Below are 21,825 nucleotides of genomic sequence, written 5' to 3' on the forward strand. Positions count from 1 at the left end.
AAAACATTTAAAAAAAATAAAATAATACCTTATTCCGAGTGTGCTTGCTTTTCTCTTTGAAAGTCATCACATAACGGCATTGTAGTACACGGTTCGGCTGCATTAAATATTACATATCTGCCGTAGTTCTGTATTTATAGCCCTGATGAGAAGACAAACATGAGGAACTGAAAACGTGACGTGGATCATAAATATATCAGCCATTAAACAACATCTTACATTTCTTTTCACACAATACGTCTCCTTGCCGTATCAACACTAATTCGGCTCACTTTTATATTTGATCCAATTGGTAGATAGGCTGTATTTACACCATAAAGGTGCACAGATGATATAAAGAGACACCTGGTGGTTAAAGCATGTTATTGAATTTCATTATTTTTATTATTAGATATTAATAGGATCCCTATAAAGTATATTCATTACTCGTTATTCTCTACTAATAGTTAATTAAAGACTGTATATAATGACTATTTTGCACATCCCGTTCAAGATTTCAAGATGTTCTAAGGTTTATTGACATATCATATAGGCCTAACACAACTATGGTGTAGTTCTGCATTGAATGAAAAACTTGGGTCGCAGGTTCCTCAACAGTGCATTACAAGACATCTATCAATATGTGTGCATACCTCCAGCAATGTTAACTATGTTGAAGCACTTATTTTAACTGATATTATACATAATGTATTATACTCTTATGATGTATGCAGATATTTCATCTCCGGCCTTGTCAGGTATTGAACAATCAATAAATAAAGAACACAGAATTGTTAAATATAAAACACAGAATTTGTGTGATTATACTAAATTATTTTCAAATAAACACCACTGCATATTTAACTGTTACACATGCTGATGTAACGCAAATGTTCCAACTTGGGATCAATAAGGTATATCTTATCTTAAGCTGATCGATGGCTACTGCCATATTTGCAAAATGTGCCTCTGAACCTTGACAAGTGCATGTTTCAGGCTTATCAATTAATGTAATGTAATGTAATGTTATCAATTAACAACAGGAGGGGTCACAAACATAAGTCCAGCTGTTAAATAAAGCTCTTCTGACCTTAGCTGGTGTGTGGGTATATATATTAATACTGCCCATTATGGGCACCAGCAATTTTCACCCATTTATTAATTATATGTTTTAAATGTGAGTGTTTCCTGTCCCCTAAACCTCCAGGGATGTACACAGTTTAATACTGGCAACTTCTTATTATGGGAAATACGAAAACGTCTTTTAAAACTACAACTCCCAGTAGAGACGTGCCATAGAGAACATGTTGCGAAACAGAATAGCCAGCATGTGTAGTTCTGGGGACGGGGTGGGGGAGGGGGACGGACGCGGTGGACCCGTTCAAATCCAGTTTTGAACAGTCTGCCGTGGTTCCATCCCATTTCAAGTGCTGTTCGAGGCTCGGTAACCCTCGGAGCACACTCTCCAATCACAGAGCTTGAGGACTATCACGGGGTTTGTCAAACAGAGCACATGGTGTCCAAACGATAGCTGGGGATTCTGGGTAGTGTAGTGTCTTCATTGCCTTTAAGGGCAGTTGACACAAACGAATGCCGTGCTTCCATGAGCGTCCATAGAAGCACATGGACATCCCGGAAAGCTGAAAATGGACGCTAAGGGCCCCCCCCTTGCGTTGAAAATGGACGTTAAGGCCCCCCCCCTTGCGTTGAAAATGGACGCTAAGGCCCCCCCCCTTGCGTTGGAAAAAGCCGGCAGGGGACTTGACATAACGTCAACATAGGCCGACCTGGGAGTGAGGATGTGTTGTACAAGTAGGCTACTGTACAAATTACATTTGAAGTGTACTCACCATGCACTACTCGAAGGGTACTCGGCGAGCCTTGCGCTCCGCGAACTCGTCCACAATCCGCTGTATGTCCAATTTCTTGGCTCGGTCACTTTCGATGGACAGCAAGGCCAGTCCACTCAGTCTCTCCTGTCCCATCGTGCTCCTCAAATAGTTTTTGATGAGTTTTAATTTGGAGAAAGAGCGCTCGGCGGTTGCCACGGTGACAGGAAGAGTCAGAAATAAGATGAAGGCTGTGCAAACCTCACTGAATGTAGATGTTACTGCTGGGTTGTAAACAATGAGCATTTTTACCAGATCCGCGACAGATTTTAGTTTGGGTATTTGGTCCCTGAAACAGGTTCTGAAAGAAAGCAGCTGGCCAGGGAAGCTGGCGGCGATGTCCCGACTGTAGTGCTCTCTAAACCGCTGGGCAGCTTGGTGTAAATCCTCGTCCTTTGCTTGCAGTAGTGTGTTAGGGTGAATTGCCTCAAACATGTTCACAGTTGCATTTAAGCTGGTGAATCTTTGGGACAGTTGCTGGATGATTATATCGAGACATGCATTGAAAACGGTCACCCGAAAGTTGCTCTCTGCGTCAGTGAGGCGGCTGTCTTCAGAAAGTTCATCAAAGTGTCTCTTAACTTTCCTGGCCCTGGTTGTTTCAAACTGTGTTTGACTTCTCCATTTAGTAGCCAGGGCAAGAGTGGCGGACTGGCATTTTGCAGTAGAGTAGATGCTTTGAGAATATCCGCGTCTTTTGCTTGCAGTAACTGTGAAGCACAATTTATGCTTTCCAAAATCTTGGTCTGCATGTTGACCAAAAATAGAAAGCGAAATTTGCTTATGGCATTCTTGAGTGCACTTGCTTCATTGCGCTCATCCTTTTTGTCACTGGTAAGGGATATTTTGACGAGGGCTTTTATAATGTCTCCATATCTGTGCCTTAACGCAACAAGCGCATCATGACGAGATGACCAGCGAGTGGGACATAAGCGTTTTAATGTGATAGTTCTGCTCTCTGGCGTCATTAACTCACTGAGCAATGCCCATCGTCTGTGACCAAAAAAGTTGTAGAGCGTCTCTACAGTGTCATAGAACTGCTTCACTCCAGGGACATTTTTAACAGAGTCGTTGAGTGCTAGGTTGAGATTATGAGCAGCGCAATGAACATAGTGAGCAAGGGGCTCCTTCTCCGCTATTCTTGCTTGCACGCCTGAATACACACCACTCATATTAGCCGCCCCATCTGTCGTGGTAAGCGTAAAGTAATACAGACGGTTTTAGAGCATGGTGGTTACTTTATTCAGGCTTGTACTTTCCATGTCATTTCGTAGAAGCATGACCCGTCGTGTTCACATCCGGTCTCATACATCCTGTTAGCTCTATCACAATAAAAGCATAACAGCTAACACCACATCTCCCTTTCTTAAGAAAACAGAACAGACTGTCACATTTATATACTGTGACTCAGAACATGCAAAATCAGGTGATAAACTGAAAACTCTGCAAGAACCTCAGAACATGTCATCACACTTCTTTCTGCACAATCACATAGCAATTTACTCAAAAATAGAACATTGCACTCTTAAGGCTTCTCATGAAAAACAACGAAAAACAACCACTGAATCAGGCAATATCTTTGTGAGCATAAGTGATTATTCAACATTCTTCCCTTTTCACATCGTCTTTTTTTCTTTCACATTCATTTGTCTCCCCCCCCAGTTCACAAGTCCAGTCTGTGAGGTTTTACCACCACTCGGCCATACCTAGTGGTAGGGCCGTGTGTGTGTGTACAGACAGGTGTGTGTCCCTTGGGAGTCTGTGTTGGTGACTCAGGGCGTTCTGGAGAACCCAGTGTAGGCTCACCTGGTTGGGGTGGTGTGCTGGGTGTTGGAGTGTGAGGTGTGTGTGGTACAGTCTTTGGAAAAGGGACAAGATGGTGTCTGTTCCGCCTGATGGTGCCTGAAGGCCCGTCCACTATGTAGGAACGTGGAGCTGAGTGCAACGAAACCACTGTGCCTTGAGACTTTGTATCTGTAATCCACACTGGCTGACCTGGTGTGAGCTGACTTAGATCTCTCACACGGTGTCTTTTGTTGAAATGTGCAGTGTCCTTCACCCTCCTCTCCCTTTCTTTAGCTGCCACAACAGTGCTGTCTGGAAGCTCTGGGGTGAGTAGAGAGGGATGCTGGGGCACTGGAGTGCGCAGTCTCCTGCCCATGAGGAGCTGGGCAGGACTGTAGCCATTAGCAAGTGGTGTAGCTCTATAGGCCAACAGCGCCATATACGGATCCTTAGCTTTCTTTAGCAGCTGTTTCACAGTCTGAACGTGACGTTCCGCCTCCCCGTTACTCTGAGCGAACCTAGGGCTACTAGTGACATGTTTGAACCAGGGTTTCCGCTAGGATTTTTTCTCGCCGGTCAAATGTCCGGGCAGAATTTATTTTACCGGACTAATTTGAAACTTACCGGTCATATTTCAATAATAATAATAGTTGTGTAGCAGAGTTTCCGTTAGCAGGTAATTACCGGACTATGAGCAGATATGCTTCAGTTTAAAACTCAGTTCACGGGCTCATTTTTATATTGCTTCAGTTTATAATCGTAACAGATCGAAACATTCAGATTCATTTTTCAATAAATGATTCCACAAACAAACAACATAATTATTACATTCAAACAAACTACTTGTAGTAGATAACGTACATTATTCAGAAGTTTACAATAACTTTGAATAATAACACGGGAGAAACGGATCCTCTCCCTCCCTCTCTCTCTCCTGACAACACGTCAGTTTCTCATGCAACTCGCTAAACAGAGGGCGGGGCTTCAGGTGATCCTGCAGAGCTGCGTGTCTCGGTCAGACTCAGCAGCTGATCTGATCTCTCTCTCGCTCCGGCTACACTTCACTCGCGTTTATGTCCATATCGATCAGATCCAGCTCTCCTGATCGGCCTTCATAGAGAGCACCGATCAAACTATTAAGAGTGAATATCGGCCGATAATGACCGGCGGCCGATCGATCGGAGCCTCCCTAATTATTACCAGACATTTTGACCGTCAGGTTTTGAATTTACCGTTTTTTTATAAATTTTACCAGCTAAAAACCGGTAATTACCGGCTAACGGAAACCCTGGTTTGAACCCGTAGGCTACTGCAAAGTCCTTGAACTGTTGACTGGAGTACTGGGGGCCATTGTCACTAAAACAATTCTCTGGGACCCCATGTCTAGAGAATATTGATTTGAGATGCACAATAACATCCTGAGATCGTGTGGGAGTTAGTTTGGCAATCTCTACATACCTAGAGTAGTAGTCCACTACTAGTAGGTAGTTATCCTGGTTGAGTGTGAATAAATCAGAACCTACTTTTTGCCATGGTCTCTCTGGGAGCTCACTGGACATTAATGGCTCCACAGGATTGCCACGCTCTTTGATGCATGTTTTGCAATTTCTCACCAGCTCGTTTAGTTGGCCGCTCAAGCCAGGCCACCATACCGTCTCTCTGGCCCGCTCTCTGCACCTGGTCATCCCCTGATGTCCCTCGTGTAGTGCATCGAGGACAGTGTTGCGCATCGCTGTGGGAATGACTAGTCTGGAGCCCATGAGCAGGAGTCCATTATGTACAGTAAGTACAGCTCTATCAGGCCAGTAAGTTTTAACTGGACCTGTGAGCTGGCTGCGGTCAGGCCATCCTCTCTGACAGTGTGACATGACCTCCGAGCAAACACTGTCTTCCTGCAGTCGCTCTCTCAGTTGTGCCATGTATGTTGAGCTGGCGGGCATGTTATTGATGATTTCATCCACATAGATGTTTGTGTCTTCCATTAAGTCGTTGTCTGTCAGTTTTGAACTTGAGTTTTGACTGACAGGTGAGCGTGAGAGAGTGTCGGCTGTAAACAGCTCTTTGCCAGGTGTGTGTGAGATTGTGTAACTGTACCTCATGAGTCTGAGTCGAAACCGCTGGATCCTGGGAGGAAGCTCAGTGAGTGCCTGGTGACCTAGCAGGCTGACAAGTGGCTTGTGGTCAGTTTCCATGGCAAAATGTTTCCCAATTAGGAAGTCTCTAAAACGCTCGCACCCCCATGTCAATCCTAGCGCCTCCTTCTCCACCTGGGCGTACCTCTGTTCTGTCTCTGTCATAGAGCGCGATGCGTACGCGACGCGTACGCGACTGGTTTCCACTGCTCTCCCTCCTTCTGTAGGAGGACCGCACCCAGTCCGTAGGAAGAGGCATCCGCAGACAGTTTCAGCTCTTTGTTGGGGTCGTAAAGTGTCAGCACTGGAGGTGATGTGAGATCATTTTTCAGCTGGTCAAACGCTTTCTGTTGTGCACAGCCCCAGACCCACTGATACTTCTTTGAGAGAAGGTCTCTCAGCGGCTTGTCCTTTTCGGCTAGACCTGGAATGTATTTTCCCAGCTGGTTTAACATTCCCAGGAAACTGCGAACCTCTCCTGTGTTGGACGGCTCTCTCATGGACATGACAGCCTTTACCTTGTCTGGGTCTGGCTGCACGCCGTCAGCTGACAGAATATGACCTAGGAACTTGACTTCACGTTTGCTTAGCTCACACTTCTCCATGTTTAGTGTGACCCCGGCGTCTTGGAGCTTGTTGAGGACAGTGTGTAGTCGGATGTTGTGCTGCTGTTGATCTCTCCCCCAGATGAGGACATCATCCATGTGACATACAACCCCCTGCAGCCCGTCGATAATCATTGACATGCGCCGCTGAAAATGTTCTGGGGCTGACGCTATGCCGAAGGGCAGTCTGTTAAAGTAAAAGCGCCCAAAGGGAGTTATGAACGTTGTGTACAGTACCGACTCGGGGGACAATGGAACCTGCCAAAATCCTCTGTTGGCATCTAACTTGCTGAAGATCTGGGCTCCTGCCAGAGATCCAATTGTCTGCTCAACTGAAGGCATTATGTATTTCTCTCTGCGAACTGCTTCGTTGAGGCGGGTGAGGTCGACGCAGATGCGCACTGAGCCAGTCTTTGTAGGCACCGGAACCATGCCTGAACACCAGTCGGTCGGCTCTTCAACTCTGGAGATGACCCCAATGTCCTCCATCTTTTTGAGCTCCTCTTTCACTTTGTGGAGTAGAGGGATGGGGACCCGTCTAGGTGTGGCCAGGGAATAGGGAATCGCGTCTGGCCTGAGTTTAATAGTGTATGGCTGCTGCATCATACCTAAACTCTGACACAACTTTGGGTAGGACTCTTCCATCTCTGACTTCTCTATGCTGTCTGCTCTGTAGACTAGTTTAAGCTTTACACTTGCTGGTCTGCTTAACAAGGCTACGCTTAAGTCATTGACAACGTAAACATCCTCCTGTATCACCTGCTCTCCTTTGCATAGTGACTCTCTGTATCTGCCTAAAACAGATAGAAGCATGCGACCTGGGCCAAATAGTGGTCTGTCAGGCTTAGCTAACTGTGTGTTGCTCTCAGCAATGGCATAGTAGGTCTGGGCTGGAATAACTGAGACATCAGCTCCTGTGTCTATCTTAAACCTGACCTTATGGTCCCTTATAGTCAAATCAGCATACCATGGGTCTAAACCTGCATCTACTGAGCCTAGGAACAAGGGAGTGTCATCATCATCATAGCAACTTTCTGTTTCTACAGCATGTACTGCTTTGGTAGATTTACATACTTTACTGTAATGACTCTTTCCACATGCATGACATGTCACCTCTCTGGCTGGGCACTGTGCATTTGCATGACCAGGGGACTTTCCACATCTGTAGCATGACTGGCGATCAGATGATGGCTGTGGTTTTGTTGATGGGTGCATTGGTTGATGAGGGGACTTTGGGGTGAATGGGTATTGTCTTCTGCCTTTTGTTACTGCATCAATGTCTATTCTACCCCCTCCTCTGAGGTCTGTTTGCTGCCTTTTAATCACTTCGGACTGTCTGGCCATATTGACTGCTTTTTCGAGCGTCAAATCCTTGTCTAACTGCATCCTCTCAGCTAGACTGGTGTCTCTCAACCCCACTACGAGCCGGTCTCTTATTAACTCGTCGCGGAGTGCTCCGTATTTGCAGTTTTCTGCTAGGGCATACAATGCAGTAATGAAAGCGTCTACAGCCTCGTTTGGTTGCTGCACTCTCTGATTTAATCTTGCCCTCTCATATATCACATTCTTTCTAGGTACAAAGTACGTTTCAAGATAAATCATGACCCCGTAGGATGTCGTCTGCTTCATCCCCCATGCAGTAGATCAGCGTGTTCACCTGGTTAGCTTCTGTGCTAAGATAGAGGTTGCTGGCCAGTCTGAATCTCTCGAACCTACGTATCCATCGCTCCCAGTCCTGAGGCTTTGCAAAGTCGAATGCTTCAGGTGGTTGGATGGTGAACGTAGCGCTCGGAGGAGCGTTAGCATTAGCCTGTAGCTGGGGAGGTTGTGGAGGCTGTGCAGCCGGTGCGGCTGCAGCTCCGTCGTCGTCTAACATCTCGCCGCTTGCAGACGTTAACTTTTCACAACTCTCTTTCCAACTTCAACCTAGCTCTTTACCGCTGCCCACGTTCTGACACCATGTCGTGGTAAGCGTAAAGTAATACAGACGGTTTTAGAGCATGGTGGTTACTTTATTCAGGCTTGTACTTTCCATGTCTTTTCGTAGAAGCATGACCCGTCGTGTCCACATCCGGTCTCATACATCCTGTTAGCTCTATCACAATAAAAGCATAACAGCTAACACCACACATCATAGCCCTGTCCGCGACATTTAGACAGATCTAATCCGTTTTTCTCTATAGAACCAAGGATTTTGTTTTCAAGCTCTGAAGCTGATGAACCTTCAGTCACTTCAAAACCCAAAAAGACTTCATTGATCTGTACATCTGTTGCAATATCCATGTCGTTCTTAACAACAGTTATGTAACGGTAAACCTGACTCAACTGGTCTATCTTTGACACATCTTGCGTTGTGTCCATGATGACGGAATAAAATGGGGCTTCGTTTATTTCATCAATGATGTCAGCTTTCACACGTTGAGATAATATGTAAATAATCTCATCTTGAATCTGGTGACTGAGGTATTTCACTGACCCTTCTGGTCGGTTGATTAGCTCTTTCAAAACAGGGTCGTAGCGAGCCAATAATTCTATTATTGACAAAAAGTTGCCAGCTTTTCCCTGACCTAGAACCTCTCGATGGCCCCTGAATGCCAAGTTGCTTGAAGCTAGAGTGAGAGTTACATTAACAATGCGCTCCATGACCTGTCTCCAAAATTGGGCAGCATTACGCACATTCCTCTCCATGTCAGCGTCTATTGTGCCGTTGGTTTTCCACTGCTCATATACTATGCATGCACCAAGGTGTATTTGAGTGGATTCATGCCTCTCAATTTTTGTAGAAAGATGTTTCCAGTCTTTTATTCCGTTTACCCATGCATTGTTGTAGAACGGTGCGTTTCGGTTGGCAAAAAGCCAGCAAGGCTCACAGTAGCAGCAGTCCAATTTTGGGGAATAGCACATCCAGCTGCGTGGAAATTTCATCCCAACTTTAGTGGTGGAGGTGTAATAGCTTTCTGAAAAGCAACGGTTATCCTTGTCTTTGGGAAATGGACCTTTGGGTTTGCATGGGCCCATTTTAAGGATATATCTTTTGATATTGGCGTCCTCAATGTTTTCAAAATAGTTTGTCCGATCAGTCGGAAAACGCTCCAGAGGATAATTGCAGGACACATCATGATCCGTGGTCTGAGTTTCACCCGTAGGCGTAGCGTGAGGAGGAGACCTGTTGCTGCTTTCATTCCCAGTGTCCAGTACTTCTTCACCTTGCAGCAGGTAAGGAGCCGGAGGGGGAGGGGTGCGGCTGGTCAAGCGTCAGGCCTGGCTCTCTAGACGAGCAGCTTGCAGATGCTTTGTCGTCCCTATTATCACTACAGCCGAGAGACAGAAAAGGAAATAAGCTAGGCGGCCGAGCTACACGAAGCAAGTAACAACAACCATATGATATCAACATTTACCACAAACTCACACTTTCTTGTTGACAGTGTGTGTCCGTGATTGTAGCCTACCTGTTCATCTGGCTAACCCCCGCTAACGTTGTTGGCGGGCTGGGGCTCGGGGATGAAACACCGCTGGCAGTGGCAACAACTTCAGGTTCATCTCCCGCAGGAGGAGGAGTAGGGCGAAAAAAGTATCCATCTAGCTTGGACAATTTGGCCTTTTGGTCCTCCTTGTTATCTTTTTCTTTGCGTTTTGTAGCTCCACTTTTGTGTTTATAGCTGCTCATGCTTAGGCAGTGCTCTGTTGAATGACAAGTGATTGATGATGACGTTGACGTTCATTTACGTATGATGTTGATGGACGGCTGTTGATGACGATTTTACCCAAAAATAAATTTGGAGACAATAGAAGGGATTCACTTGCAATTTTTCATGTTTTAATGTTAAATGTGAGTGTGAAAATAGCAGCACAAGTTCAACTCATATTATAGGCTACAATGCTTTATACCTAATATGACCACGAACGTCAGTGCACTCAGTGGCGCGAGGCAGCAGGGCCCGCCGGCGAATATCTCGGGGGCGGAGCCTGCTGCCTCGGCGACGGGCCCCCATTGGGTCCCGGGCCCGGGGAGCCCTGCCCCTACAGCCCCCCCTGAAGCTCCGCCCCTGGCCCGTACCCAATCCTCCTCTGAAGGAATCCCCCTGGCTTTGGCATGCTCCGATGTGAACCAGCGAGTAAACAAATGAGTCGTAAACACAACAGATGGGACAGGCGATGACTAATCTCATCGGGCTGAATAAAGTGGCAGAACGAAGCACAAATGATCAAAAGCTAAGGGAGAGCAGGAGAGATGGGAGGTTTGACAGTGTGCAGGACTGAAAACATTTTTATTTCACACACCAAAGCGCTACATCGTGCCGCCTCCAATGGTGTCATCACTGTGCTATCAGACACAAATCACTGAAATCATCTGCCAAATCTCCTGAGTGGATGTGTGTGGCAGGGCGTCATTACTCATCACAGGTTTTGTGACAGGGAGAGAAGAAAAAATGCAAATAACATTACACGCCTCACACAACCCTGAATGTTTTTTTATTTTTTATTCCAGTTAGTTTGTCCTAACTGAATAGCTTGTGTTTTAAACATTTTAAATGTAGCCTAAAACAGTCTACATGTTCTCCTCCAACACCTAAACCTCTGGTACAGCACCAATGAATTCCCTCCATGCATAAAAGATAATTAACCTGCTTTCATCTCTTCTTTTTGAGATGCACGCTGGTTTCCCTTTGAAAGCGATAAACATGGTGCGGCAAAAATGAGCCACAACTGGATTAAAAAAAGAAAACATTAGGTTTCTCTCTTTGTTTGAATGTGAGTGTTTGAGAGGAAGGTCCTTGCAGAATGGCAGCAGTGTGAAAAAGAAGCTAGCCATCTGTCAAAGCCGCTGTCCCAGCAACCTTGTTCAAATACTTGAATGAAGGTCTAGATTTCCCACATTTGCCCCCACACAAACACATGAAGGCACCCATGCATAACGGCATGTGCAATTGCACGCAAAGAACCCATCAACTAAACAAAGAAATAACCAAACAGAACTGTGTTTTCTACTGGACCTTACAACGTTTTAATTGTCTGAAATGTAGGTCTGCATAAGGTTAAATCCTATTTTATAAGTCTTTGAAGGTTTTACAAGTGCTCTGCTTTACGTTAACTGCAAATAATCAAAAGGGTCATTGGAATTGAATCAGCTTTCAGCAGGGTCAAGAGAACTATGATATATTCATTGCTCTTATTTATTCTCCTATGAACTGTTTAACATGTCAATAAATGTACTAGTAATTATCTGATATGTTGTTTATTCTTAGTCCTGGCAGTATGACCCAAAATACAAATGACTTTTAATTAAAATGACTTTTGATGACTTGTAACGCCTTTGACGTGGAAACACTGGAAATCAGGGAATGGAGGTGGAAGCATACATTCAAACACACTAAGACATTCAGGCACTGACAGTACAGTCACACAAAAACGCATTTGCACCCACACACTCCCATCAGTTCCCATATCTATCAGTTTGGGGTTGAGAGATTATTTGGAAGAGCTCAATGTTTTGATCATTAGTTTGGACTCATGGAGTGCAGCAACGGTGAAAAATGAGACTGCTATCTCATGGCCACCTGTTCTTTTAATAAGAAAAAGAACAATTACCCATAAAAGGATGGATTGCCTACCTGATGCCTGGGGAAGAAAACCTTGTGTGTGTGTGTGTGTGTGTGTGTGTGTGTGTGTGTGTGTGTGTGTGTGTGTGTGTGTGTGTGTGTGTGTGTGTGTGTGTGTGTGTGTGTGTGTGTGTGTGTGTGTGTGTGTGTGTGTGTGTGTGTGTGTGTGTGCTGGACTGACTGCATGTGTACACATGAATTACATGTTGCCTATATACTGTATGTCTGTGGGCATATTATATACACAATAGAGCCGGAGTAAAGCTAACACATGAATCTTCCTGGAGTACAAAGATCTAGTAGATATGTGTGAATATATATCAGCTAGTAAGAGTGTGCAGGCTTCTTTTTCTCGAGGTTCAATTTGTGTTCACAGCTGAAAATACATTTTTTACCATTTACTTAGAAAGGTCTAAAAAGTTAGCAAGTAAGTCAGATATGTAACAGTTAAGCAGCCTTGCCTCAGTGTGGATGGTAGTCTGTTGGTTTATGATAATAGAAAGTTACATTCAGAATTGAATGAATTACTGCTTTTCTCATGTTTAAATATAAATTACAACACATGTCATGTGTGAAAAAAAACCCTGTTAACTCCTGACCATGATCAGATCAGTTTATTTACTTAAAAAATGAAATATACTTAAGGTAAAAACAGTTAAAGCATTAATGCTTTACAATGACCCATTTCAGGATAATATAACGTACAGAAGTATTATCAGAGACATGTTCTTCAAGTATCAATAGGAAAAGTACTTATCATGACGAATGGATTTCTTTTTCAAGGTATTATATTATTGTGGATATTATATTATCCTGTCTTTATACATGTAAGAACATTTTAGTATTGTAGTCATTGTCAATGTGGAACACGTTTAGATTCTTGAAATACTGTGCACATTAGTAATATAATGCTGAATTAAACCAGTGCCATGGTGACGTTATCTAGCTACCAGCAATATGGCAAATATGGTTACGACACGCCCCCTACTCCGTGGTAGTGTCTCGCGGGGAGACCCGCAACATAAAAGAAAACACACCAAAAACCAGTACTTGATAGCGATCATTTATTTGATGTACAGTAGTTTACTCACACAAGCCATCCGGCAAACGAACGAGGTCTGGAGGACTGGCCAAAAGAAACAAAAAGAAGGAGGGGGCCCGAGCCAGCCACACCATGGGCCGTAGGACCCAGAGCTTGCCTCCCCTAACCAGAAATCAAACAAAACCCTATGGGAAACAAAGTAAAGCCACGAAAACTAGACTACCAGGTCCTCCAGGCTACACATCAAACATCAGTAGCAATGGGGTCTATAGCTCAAAAGCAGCAGAGAGACCCTCAAAAGAAGAGTGTCTTCCGGCATTAGGATAGGATAGGCGACGGATCCTTCTCCTCTAGTCTCTCCTTATAACCTGGCTGAGTGGACTTAGGAACACCTGGGCAGAGGCGGAGCCAGGGGCAGACCAGGTGCCCCTGCGCAGCAGGGAGACAGGAAATACAACAAGGAGGGGAGCATGTAACAACCATTTACTTAGGAATGTCTAAAAAGTTAGCAAGTAAGTCAGATATGTAACAGTTAAGCAGCCTTGCCTCAGTGTGGATGGTAGTCTGTTGGTTTATGATAATAGAAAGTCACATTCAGAATTGAATGAATTACTGCTTTTCTCATGTCCTCTTAAAGAGCCTGTGACATGAGTTTCCCCCATCATCCAAACCCATCGATTTGAGTAAATATTGTCCCCTTGAAAACCGTTACTGAACTGATTTGGGATATTTGTACTTTGATAACCATTAATCTGCCCTTCAATGTTGACCATTTTATGGATCTTCTCGGGGATTCTTCAAGTCCCGCCAAATTATGTGTGACGTCATTGCGGGCACAGCGCTCCAGCTGCACCGTTCAGGATCAGTGTCCCGATCGGAGTGGGAATAATAATAATAATAATCCGTGCATTTTATCCATTAATTTCCCCAACAGTGTGGTAAAAAAACCACACGTTTAATCCATGTTGGTGTACTACAACTACAAAAAGCATCGGTTTGTTTTCTCATCAGGAAATGCAGACCGGCTCAAACAAACGATTTTTAAATCATCATCCTCACGATCATTTAATGTATCATATGTTCGCCGAATTGACATGAAAGCACTAATAAATGTAGTTTCATCCACTTGAGTTAACTACAAAAATAATCGATTTGTTTTTATATCACATCCCACGGGAGGAAATTCAGCAGCTCTCACTACCGATTTTTAATCCTAATTTAATCATCATCTTCACCACGATCATTTATGTTTATGTTCGCCGAATTGACATGAAAGCACTGACAAATATGAATATACTGTAGTCAACTTCATTAAAACGTTATTAACGTGCCTAAACTCAGGAATTCACCATTTCTACGCATGACAACATACTTTGTCCGTGTTTTGCTCTCTCGCCGCACAGTGAAGCATTCCCGCATTGACGTCACTTCCGGAATTTCCCCGCAATGTTCGAAATTATTGATATTTATCGGAACGTTATCGCACCTTCTTTTTTAAACTGACGGTTCAAGATGACTAGTAGCCCAATATTTCATTGCACAACAGTTGTTGGGAGGCTGTTACAGGCTCTTTAAGCCCCACGGACCCGTATCCAGGGGCCGAAATTGCGTCATTTGCAGGAAACAACGTCTAAGCAGTGGCGAGCCATCAGGGCCCTCTAGGCCCTCTGTGAGGGCCTAAGATATTCTAAAAAATAATATTTGAAAACATTAAAAACAACTTTTTTTTTAAAAATATTATTATATTATTATATATATTATTTTTACCCTACTTTTTCATTAGTTTTACCAACAGAACTCGATTTAATTGTATTTAAAATAACATTTCCAAATAAATAAATCCTTCGGATCTGCCTGTTCAGTTTCTGTTAGAATGTGAACGGTTAAATGCCGTCTCTGTGAGTTACTGTGAAGACGGGAGAGCTTGTTGGTCCCTCTCTACATTCACAGAGGGCTAGCTATAGGAACTCAATGAGAGAGTAATGTCAAATGACAGTACAATTGACCAATAGTCGCGAGCCCCTGCACGTCGTCTGCGTTTAATTAACCCATTGACGGCCTCACAGTTTTCTGATGTTTTTAATGCTTCTCTGATCTGTAAATTAGAGATGAACTGTGCTTTTAGTGCTGATGAGCTTATCTCTATGTTTGACTCGATATGTACACAAATACTTGACTCTGTTGCTCCGTTTACGCTTAGACGCACCAAAGTTCTCCCACAGCCGTGGCTCAGTGACTGTACTCGTGCTCTCAGACGCGCTTGCAGGCGTGCAGAGAGAAAGTGGAAGAAGGATGGACTCCATGTCTCCTTGGAAATCCTTCGTGCTTGCCTTTCTGACTACCAGACGGCAGTCAAAGCAGCCAAGACAGAGCACATTTCTCTGTTAATCTCTAAGAACAGCCACAAACCTCAGGTTCTTTTTAATGTCCTCAACTCGATCATTAATCCCTGTGATGTTTCTCCAATTGTACCATCGACTACTCTCTGTGATAAGTTTCTGTCATTTTTTATTGAAAAAGTATCTGCTCTTAGGCTAGCCCACACTAGTGCTAACCCAGATTCTGCCCCTCTTCTGTGCGCTGCTGTCCTCGACCACTTTGAGCCTGTATCCCTCTCTTCTCTCTCAGATGTTGTCAAGCACCTGCGGCCGACAAACTGCACCTCAGACAGCATTCCCTCTCGCCTTCTCAGAGACGTTTTCGATTCAGTTGGAGCAAGTATTTTATTACTTATAAACACCTCTCTCAGCTCAGGATGTGTCCCAGCTGCCTTCAAACATGCTGTGGTCAAGCCACTGCTAAAAAAGAAAAATCTCGACCCCTCCATTCTTGCAAATTTTAGGCCCATCTCCCAGCTACCGTTTTTATCTAAAGCGCTGGAGCGAGTAGTCTACGCCCAGCTGCAGTCTTTTTTAACCACGCATGGCATCCATGAAAAGTTTCAGTCTGGTTTCAAACCAATGCACAGCACTGAAACAGCCCTTTTAAGAGTTTTTAATGATCTCCTCCTATCCGCCGACTCAGGTAGCCCAGCTGTCCTGGTGCTGTTGGACCTGACAGCGGCCTTCGATACCGTGGACCACAGCATTCTGTTGTCGCGGCTCGAACAGTCCGCAGGCATCACAGGCTCTGCTCTGGCATGGTTCAGGTCCTACCTAACAGACCGTAGCCTTTCAGTGCAGCTAGGTGCCTTCTCCTCTGCAAAAGCCCCCCTTACCTGTGGGGTTCCCCAAGGTTCTATTCTGGGCCCCATCCTTTTTCTATTATATATACTGCCCCTAGGTGCAATTCTCTCCAAGCACAACATCCCCTTCCACTGCTACGCTGATGACGTTCAGATATATCTACCTCTCAATGCTAATGCCAACTCCTTACAGCAATTGATGGACTGCTTGGCTGAAATTAAATCCTGGCTGAGCCAAAACTTCCTCACCCTCAACGAGAGCAAGACCGAGGTCATTTTTTTTGGACCCCAACCTCCGGCCTCCCACGTTGACATTCTTGGCTCCCTGAGTAAAAACATCCTCCCCGCTGTAACGAACCTTGGAGTAACCTTCAATAGCACTTTTAAATTCGATAAACAGGTCAGCAGCGTAGTCAAAACCTGCTTTTTTAAATTACGACTATTGGCTAAGACCAAGTCGTTTTTATCTTTTAAAGACTTAGAGAGGGTAATTAACGCTTTTGTGACATCGCGACTGGACTACTGCAACGCTTTGTATGTGGGCATGGATCAGGCATCCATAAAACGCCTGCAGCTAGTACAGAACGCAGCTGCACGTCTCCTGACTGGCCACAAAAGGCGTGACCACATTACCCCCATTCTGGCCTCACTTCACTGGCTTCCAGTTCGGTTCCGAATAGATTTTAAACTCCTTTTATTTGTTTTTAAGGCCCTAAACGGGCTGGCTCCGGCTTATATAGCTGACTTAATCCAGCGATACACCCCAGCCAGAGCACTAAGGTCTGCCGACCAAATGCTGCTGGTAGTGCCGAAAACCAGGCTAAAAACTAGAGGGCACCGAGCCTTCGCAGCAGCTGGTCCCAGGCTCTGGAACACTCTGCCCTTACCTGTGAGGTCGGCCCAGACACTAGGGGCTTTTAAATCCTCTCTAAAAACACACTTTTTCTCTCTGGCCTTTTAAAAGTGAGCAGAGCATGACATTTTTCATTTTGTATTTTAACTGTGTCTGCCTTTATATTTGTTGTTTTTAACTTAAATGCTACAAATTGCAATATGTTCCGTATATTTTTTATTCATGTACAGCACTTTGGCGCGACCGAAAGTTGTTTTAAAATGTGCTTTATAAATAAACTTGATTTGATTTGATTTGATAATATCTTCCCTCTAAATGGGCGGGCTTTATTTTCGCGGACTTTATGACAAGTTCCGCCCGCTGTGAGGTCTATGCCAGAGCCATAGAGATATAAGAGTTACGACACTCTTTGATGTCACCGCCAGCCGGTCACGTGGTTTATGTATGCCGGGATAGTTCAAAACGCACTTCCGTGGCAATGCTTCTCTATGGCAAAAACAGCACAAACATGGTCAAAATAGTCATAGATTAAACCAACGCTGTTATTTTTTAAAGATTGCTTTCATATTTACTAGGGCTGTCAGTCGATTAAAATATTTAATCGCGATTAATCGCATGATTGTCCATAGTTAATCGCGATTAATCGCAAATTAATCGCACATTTTTTATCTGTTCTAAATGTACCTTAGAGGAATATTTTTCAAGTTTTTAATACTCTTATCAACATATGAGTGGACAAATATGCTTTATGCTAATGTTTATTATCATTTGAACAATGACAAATATTCTATATTAAACACATAACCTCTGTACATTACAAATATTCGCCTCAATTCAACCTGGAACCTCTCTCATACAATACAAATGGGTGTGTGTGTGTGTGTGTGTGTGTGTGTGTGTGTGCGCGTGCGTGTATATGTGTGTGTGTGTGTGTGTGTGTGTGTGTGTGTGTGTGTGTGTGTGTGTGTGTGTGTGTGTGTGTGTGTGTGTGTGTGTGTGTGTGTGTGTGTGTGTGTGTGTGTGTGTGTGTGTGTGTGTGTGTGTTGGATCGTTGGAGCTATGTGCAACTCAAGGCATATGCTCGAACGGGAGCTGCCTGGACGCTGCAATCATGAGTGTGCTGACTTCTCCTACAATGTCCCGCTGTCTGGCTGCCTGCATAAAGTCAAGTGCTCGGTGCAGTTGTGGCGAAATGTCGCGACTCTGTTTTCATTTAAACAGCTCCTTATATCCGTTAGCGCAGCTAGCTAGCACCAGATGCTAACAACAACAATGCACGTAAGGTCTCTCTCTCGCTCGCTCGGGCCACACACACACACACACACCCTCCCGGTCCTCCCGATGGCCAGTCGGTGCCTGCCGGTGAGCGTGGAAGTGTGGTCTGCCACAAGCGGGCGGCAGGAGCGGGACTGTCAGCAGATGGTATTTTAAACTCGATGCGCTCTGAAACTACGGAGCGGCCGAGGAAAAAAAATACACATGCGTTAATCGCGTTAAAATAATTAGTGGCGTTAATTTTTTTTTGCGTTAACGCGTTAATAACGCATGAGAATGAGAACAAAGAGGGTTAGGGTTCAACAGAAAAAGATTAATTCAGCCAAAAAACACAATTTTGATTAATCTAAAGTGTAAAACAATCTTCAACACAGACCAAATTAGTGCCCTTGGACAACAAAATATATGGTGGGGCAAAGAAACGATAAATTAAATTGAGAGAGTGGGAGACTGAAAATGATTACTATGATAAATATTCAAACTATTTACAAAACTATCTACAGAAGCTCCTGTTGAACCATGGTTCAACAGAGCAACAAAAACAGGTTTGTCAACAATAACAATTAAAATGACGAGGCCACTTTGCCAGGGGGAGGTGATCCAACGACGAGACAATAAAGCAATTCATATTAAGTTCCGTTGAGACACCACAGGATATAAAACCTTCCAAGCGATGACCTCTCCTCACCTTTCACCTGTATTTTCTCAGGAGACTCAGGTCCTTCAACGTCTGCAGCACAATAAGCACCCACCCACAATTGTTGTTCGCACAAGCATAATTGTGCGAACAACAATTGTGGGTGGGGGGGGGGGGGGGGCATTTTACAAATATTTACAAACAACTATTTACAAAAAAGCAACTATTTACAAAAAAGCAATACAGAACTCTAGTCTAGGGCATCCAGGGGCCTAACCATTTTGAAAAAAACAAGAAGGTTCCTTTGTGAAAGGGACATCCTCTTCATCTGTTTCCTGGGCCCTAAAAAGCAGAGCAAGAATAGGAACAGTGGTGAATAAGGGGAGAGAATACAGTTGGGAGCAGACTGAACAGAGGACATAGCAATATTCATGTTAAAATGTTGGCACAATAAATATTATGGCACTTTCGTTTATATTGCATTTTAATAGATCAGTTGTCATACCATGGTTGGATGTGCAGAATTTGGATGCTCTAATTGATCCGAGAAGGGGTTCCGGATGTATGGCTTCCCTAAGGACGTAGAGCGAAGGAAGAGATGGATGGCAATGGTCAACAGACAAAACCTGTGTCTGAAAGAGGACAACAACAGCAGAAAACTCTGTCATGTAAGTAATGTTCACAGAGGTGACATGACTTATTAACATTTTAAAGGGCATCATATTTCCAAGTGTAGAGAATTATGACTCTTCAATGACATTTGAAGTGTGCAGGGGAAACTGATCAAACCTACCTACCCACAGGTACACTTTGAAGACGACCAATATATTGGCAACAAATCGGGAGGAAATTTGAGGTTGAGGCCAGATGCTGTTCCAACAGTATTTATACATCGGCCTAAACCGAAAAGGAGAAAATTCACGTCAAGGAGTAGGCCTCCAGCTGACCATAATGACCACACCTATTACTGCACATCAAACATTGGTATGATATATGAAGCTAACAATGTTTCCCATGTTATATAATTCAAGGATAGACTACACTCCTAATGCAACTTTCATATTATACAGCTTCAAAAATACCAGGGTTCAGGGATTCTCTGAAGACTCATATACCACATGTACATCTACAGATTTCTTCATACTGTAACATTGCCAATAGACGAACTTAGATGAATGTCACTATAGGAGTGTAGTGTACCCTTAAATGACAATAGGTGCACATGTAAAGGCAGCATACACATATAACAGCAATTGCCTTGTTATTGTTACAGAGATTCAGGGAGATATTGAGGTGGAGTTCCAAGGGAATGAAAGGGACATCACAGACAGAGAGAGTGAGACAGATGTCAGCAGACTGCCAGGGGCCAGTATGTCAGGGGCCGACAATCAAGAGGCCACCTTACCAGAGATCAGTGTGCCAGGAACCAGTCAGTCAGGGGTCAGCTATGAAGAGGCCAGTTTGCCAGGGTCAGGTGCTCCAGGGACCAGACTGCCAAGGGCCAGTTGTGACCGGGCTCACGTGGAGGATCTAATGAGGCAACTGAGAAGGGAGAGATTACTAAGAAAGAGAGCCGAGAGGGCTCTGGTAAACCAGAAGAGGATTAATTCGGCATTAAAAAAAAAAACACAATTTGATTAATCTAAAGTTTCAAAAAATCTTCAACACAGACCAAATTAGAGCACTTGGGCAATCAAAAAAAGGTGGGATACGGTGGGGGAAAGAAACCGTGAAAAAAGCAATACAACTAAGGTTCTGTTGTGGCACTACAGGATATAAAACCCTCCAAGCCAAGAATATGCCTCTGCCTGACATCAGGACCATTCAGAGGAGGATGCAGCACGTCAAACTGGAGCCAGGAGTGTTGGGGGAGGTGTTTGATATGCTGAGGCTGAAGGCAGATGGCATGAGTGAGATGGAGAAGAAATGCGTGCTGACCTTGGATGAGATGTCCATCACCCCTAGCGTGGAGCTGCATCTGGGAACAGGGAGGCTGTTTGGGAACACAACACTACCTGGCCACAAAGGCCAGGCCACTCATGCCTTAGTGTTCATGCTGGCTGGTGCTACTACGTGGTGGAAACAGGTTGTGGCTTACCACTACAGTGGTAATTCTACTGACGGTGCAGTGTACAGGCCCATAATACTCACCATCGTTGAAGCAGCGGCATCTATAGGGCTTCATGTGGTTAACATCACCACTGATATGGGGAGCCCCAATAGGGCTATGTGGAAGTCCTTTGGGGTGACCTATGACAAGCCGTGGATAGCACATCCTGTGAAGCCACACCAGCACCTGTACTTCATGCCTGACGTTCCACACGTGGTGAAGAATTTAAAGAGTGCCTTGGTGAATGGTCACGTCATCACCATACCACAGGATGTGGTGGACAAAGAGAAGCTGCCGTCCAGTGTGGTGTCTGTTGGCCCCCTGAAGGATCTGGTGTCATACCAAGAGGGAATGGCCCTAAAACTGGCACCTAAGCTGTCTAGAGGCGTCCTGGAGCCTAGTCATTTTGAGAAAATGAAGGTCAGTTCAGCAATGCACGTCTTCTCCAAGTCATCAAGTGCTGCCCTGAGGTACATGGTGGCGGAGGAGCACAGACCAGAGTCCTACCTTACCACTGCGTGGTTTTTGGAGACGGTGGACCACTGGTTAGACCTCATGTCGTCACACAACACTGTTACTGCCCTAAGTCATTTCAAGATGGAGGAGTATGATAAGGCCATCAGCTTCCTCCGGGACTCCATCCATCTGTTTCGGGGCCTGAAGATCGGTCCCAAGGGCAGCTGGAAACCAGTCCAGACAGGACTGGTTATGGCCACAACAACAATCCTGGAGGT

At 44.5% G+C, this 21,825-nt stretch overlaps 1 long non-coding RNA gene across 2 annotated transcripts; it reads right to left on the bottom strand.

The window, feature by feature from the left end:
- Positions 1 to 19,534: 19,534 nt before the first annotated feature.
- LOC117453031 (uncharacterized) lies at positions 19,535 to 21,380 on the bottom strand. Of its 2 annotated transcripts, XR_011643829.1 has the most exons (4): positions 21,133 to 21,380; positions 20,920 to 20,992; positions 20,387 to 20,523; positions 19,535 to 19,878 (listed from the first exon to the last, which is right to left on the bottom strand). It is a non-coding gene; the product is annotated as an uncharacterized lncRNA (long non-coding RNA). The 2 variants fall into 2 exon arrangements; XR_011643828.1 differs by lacking the exon at positions 21,133 to 21,380 and having other exon boundaries at positions 20,920 to 21,067.
- Between the last annotated feature and the right edge of the window lie 445 nt (positions 21,381 to 21,825).

Source organism: Pseudochaenichthys georgianus, chromosome 9 (genome assembly GCF_902827115.2).
Source record: "Pseudochaenichthys georgianus chromosome 9, fPseGeo1.2, whole genome shotgun sequence".
NCBI classification, from domain to species: domain Eukaryota; kingdom Metazoa; phylum Chordata; class Actinopteri; order Perciformes; family Channichthyidae; genus Pseudochaenichthys; species Pseudochaenichthys georgianus.